The sequence below is a fragment of the Myotis brandtii genome, unplaced genomic scaffold (genome assembly GCF_000412655.1).
Source record: "Myotis brandtii unplaced genomic scaffold, ASM41265v1 scaffold1408, whole genome shotgun sequence".
Classification (NCBI taxonomy): Eukaryota; Metazoa; Chordata; class Mammalia; order Chiroptera; family Vespertilionidae; genus Myotis; species Myotis brandtii.
The window spans coordinates 385,906-390,596 of record NW_005355029.1 but is presented as its reverse complement, the minus strand read 5'-3'; positions in this window follow the sequence as shown (position 1 = coordinate 390,596).

Genomic DNA, 4,691 nt, shown 5'->3' with positions numbered 1-4,691 from the left:
GGGAGCACAGCCAGGAACCCGCCTGCGGCCACACACCCCTGGGTGCAGAGGCCAGGCCGCGGCTTCCCTTCCACCAGGGGGAGCGATGACGGGCCGTCCCGGTCACCACAGAGAAGGTCTGCCCTTCAGCAAGGCCCACAAGCAGACCCAGAACACACCCGTCCCGCCAGCAGCAGGCCGGCGGCTCGGCCCGTTTCTGCCTCAGCACTGCAGACAGAGGTGAGCCCGTCACACACGCGCACATGCACACACACATGTATGCACACACACACATGCACACATATGTACACGGATGGCCCGTTTCTGCCTCAGCACTGCTGACAGGTGAGCCAGTCACACACACACGAACACACACACACATGCACACACATGCACACGGACGGCCCGTTTCTGCCTCAGCACTGCTGAAAGAGGTGAGCCCGTCACACACGCGCACATGCACACACACATGTATGCACACACACGCACACACACACACATGGCCTGGTCCTCCAGGCAGCACCCACAGCTCCACCTGCATGGACCCCAGGGCCAGCACACCAGCTGCCTCGGTTCCTCATGACACACGCTGGGCCCTTCCATCTCAGGAGCCCACACCAGCGAAAAACAAGCCCTAAGGCAGGAGCCCCTGCTCCTGGGAAGTGGAGCCAGCTTTCCGGGTGGGTGGGGTGGGGTACAGCGCCATCTACTGGCGAACAGAAGAACTGCCTGTGATCGCCCACCGGCTGATAAAACCCAGCAGAGCCCCTGGAGACAGGCCAGTGATGGTGAACCTTTTGAGCTCGGCGTGTCCGCATTTCGAAAAGCCCGAACTCTGGTGCCGTGTCACATATAGAAATTTTTTTATATCTGCAACCATAGTAAAACAAAGACTTATATTTTCAATATTTATTTTATATATTTAAATGCCATTTAACAAAGAAAAATCAACCAAAAAAATGAGTTCCCGTGTCACCTCTGACACGCGTGTCATAGGTTCGCCATCACTGAGACAGGTGCTCACCACCTGCCACCAGCGAGAAGTACAGCCACGAAACGCCACGAACAACGCGACAGGCAACACAGGAAACGAGAGTCTCCCGACCAGGTTCAAAGTCACACAGAGAATCCACAGCAGCCACCACGAAGCAACAAGACACGGACACGGGGGCAGTTCAGCGACCAGAACAGCTCAATGTGCACAGTGAGCACCTGACCCCAGAGACGGACACTATGAAGAGGGACAGACAGACACTCTGGACGGAGGTCCCCAACGAGAAGGCCGCCCAGGGCGACGGGACAGAGCCGACCCCCTGGGAGAGTCAGGGCTGGAGGACAGACAGACAGACAGACAGACAAGACTCCATGGGAGCGGGGAGCTCTCCACTCCATCCGGAAGAGAAAGGCAACCTGGGTCAGTGGGTATGGGGGTCGGGGGCTCCCAGGATAGTCAAGGCAGGAAGTAACAAGACACATTGTAAAAACTGTCAAAAGTTAGTGACAAAACCGAGAGACAGTCCCCAGAGGAAACCCTAGGTCCCAGGTTTCTGGCCGAGAGCAGCCGGGAGGGAGCGGAGGGTGCACTCAGCACAGAGAGAAGCATCACCAGACGCAGGGGAAACAGGCTCCAGGGCGAGCGGCAAGGCTTCTGCCAGAAGCCGAAGGTGACTGACAGACAGACAGAACAGGGTGTTGGGCACTTAATCAGCATAAAAGTGAAAGGGAAAAGGGCATTAAAACGGCCACAGAGAGACCAAGATGGCGGCATGGGTAAACACCGGAGACTGCTAAGCCGAAGGTGACTGACAGACAGACAGAACAGGGTGTTGGGCACTTAATCAGCATAAAAGTGAAAGGGAAAAGGGCATTAAAACGGCCACAGCTGGCGCTCCCTCCGAGCCGCCCGGCCTCCCCGCCCGCCCCAGGCCCCTTCGCATCGGCGTCCTCGCTCCCGGCTCTAGGGCCCTTCCTTGGCCTCTGTAACTTGGTCCCTAAGCCCATTTCTTTTAGGAATTACTTTTTCTACCGCTATGATTCACCCCACAAATTCCTCTTACAGTTTAAAAACTACAGCTGCTTCCATTTAGTCACGGAGAACAGCCCAGAGAATGTGACAAAAATGCCTAGAAAGGGAGGAGGGGACGCACAAACCTGTCGGGCAGATGGAGATAAGGAGCTACCGACAGAACAAGGACGGCTTTATCGGAGACCAACAGCCAGAGCTGAGGCATGAAACACGAAGCAGAGAGAACAGAGAATGACGTCAGAAAAACCACCACCTGACCCGGCGACAGGGCTGCCGGAAAAGGAGGTAAGTCACCAGCCAGCACTGGTCCTGGAGGTGGACAGGGGGCTCCCGTCTCCAGGCTCAGAGCAGCCGATGGACCCAGAACTAGACCCACCCCAGCTCCAGAGACGACAGACTGGGGGAAGGGGACGCTGGCACCCAGCACGCGGCCCGGAAGGAAGAGGTGCCGCCATGCTTACGTCAGACAGAATCAATGTCAGGTCAAGAAAGGTAACAAGAGACAAAGATGGACATCTTACCCTGAGAAAGGGCGAGCCATCGACGAACAACACTCACTCTGTATGTGCCCGACGTCGGAGCCAGAACACTCGAGCAGCGAACGCAGTAGGAGGCCCTCCTCTAGCACCTCCCACACGTCCGAGCACCCACACAGGGAGGTCGAGGGACGCTCCATCCAAAAGCACATGAAGGGACGGGCGACACCGCTGATGAGGAAATTCAAACCAACCCCCCAGGACCAGCCCCCACCTGTCAGAAAGGCGTCCGTCAAGACAAGAAAGAACAAGCCCGGCCGGGCGTGGGGCACAGCGCCTGCCCGCGCTGGTGGGTGTAAACTGGTGCAGCCACCGTGGAAAACAGCACGACGTTTCCTCAAAAATTTAAAAGCAGAGCGACCACATGACCCGGCCACCCCTCTTCTGGGTGTTTACCCAAAGGATATGGAAGCATCAGTTCAAAGACACACGCACCCGTGCCCACTGCAGCGGGACCTGCAGCAGCCAAGACACGGAAGCTGCCCACGTGCCCGTCGTGGGAGCTGGTGAAGCAGCTGGGGGCTGGCCTGGCCGGCGGCTCCTGGTTAGAGCATCGTCCCCATACAGCAATGTTGGGGTTCAATCCCCGGTCAGGCCCATAAAGAGTCAACCAATCAGTGCATAAATAAGTGGAACAACAAATCCACGTCTCTCTCTCTAAAATCAATATAAAGAAATTAACAAAAAGCTGTGATGCATATATACAATGGAGTATTACTCAGCAATAAAACGAGTGAAGTCTTACCCTTTGTGACAACATGGATGGATGCACCCGAAGCGATTATACTAAGTGACATCATTCAGACAGACAGACAGACCCCATGTGATTTCTCTCACATGTGGAATCTAAAAATGAAGGGAACGAAACGGAAACAAACTCGCAGATACAGAGAACTAGGGACTGCTGCCCAGGAGAGGGGTGTGGGGGGAACTGGGCGAAGGAGACCAGACTGGGTGGAGACCTCGCTATGGCGCTCACAGATGCCAAATTATAATGGTGCGCACCTGTTACCTCAACAAATTTAATTTAAAAAATCACTATGGCCCTGGCCAGTTTGGTTCAGCGGATAGAGCGTCAGCCTGCAGACTGAGGGTCCCGGGTTTGATTCTGGTCAAGGGCACAGGCTCAGGTTGCGGGCTTGATCCCCAGTGGGGGCCGGGCGGGAGGCAGCCGATCCATGATTCTCTCTCAGCATTGATGTTTCTCTCTCTCTCTCCCTTCCTCTCTAAAAAAATCAATTAAAGAAAATCAGTGTGTTAAATGAGACCGTCAAGTCTCAGCTGACCCCGCCCCCTGAGTTCCCCGTCCCCCAGAACACAGCCCAGCCTCGGCTGCTCCGCGGGAAAAGCTCAGGTTACCCAGGGGGTAGCAGAGAATGTGTATTTTAAGGCTTTCTTTAAAAAAATTTCTTCATTTGGTTTAAGAGGCAAAACAGGTCACAGGCCACAATCAACCATCAACGCCAACCCGGAAAGGCGCAGGGGCTGGAGCCCTGACTGCAGGCCCCAGGGAGGAGGCCCTGGAGGCGGTGGCGGGGCCTCGCGGACAGTCCCTTCCTGCCCCCGGAGCGACTTAAGTGACTTAGCAGATGCCTGACGCCCGGGACCGGACCGGGACCGCTGCTGCTGCCGTGGGTGGGACGGAGCCAAGCACTGAGGCTCGGCCTCCAGGAGCCCATGGCCATGCCCACTCCTGTGGACACAGCCCCACCCGCTGCCCACCTGCCGGGCTGTCCGATCCCCCGCTCTCTGCTCCCGGTGGGTGCGGGGCAGCCAGGTGCAATCCACCTGCACAGGGGGTGCCACCCGCGTGGGAGAGGCAGGAACATGGTGAATCCACAGCGATCACGCTGGTGAGTCAGTGTCAGGTAGATCCCTGGGAAAGTGCAGAGGCCATGGCGCCGGGAGCAGGGGAGCAACTAGAGGCATCGCTCCAGGGGGTGCGCTTCAGGGGGTGCTTCGGGGGGTGGTGCTTGGGGGGTGCGCTTCGGGGGCGGTGCTCCAGGGGGTGTGCATGCGGACACTCCCCCGCTGGCACTGATGTGAGTATAAGTGTAACGTACATGTGCGAGTATCTGTAGGAAGGCGGCCTGAGCCTGAGCTGCGTCCCGGGGGCAGGGGCGCCTCCGGTGACCCCGGGGAAGCCAGGC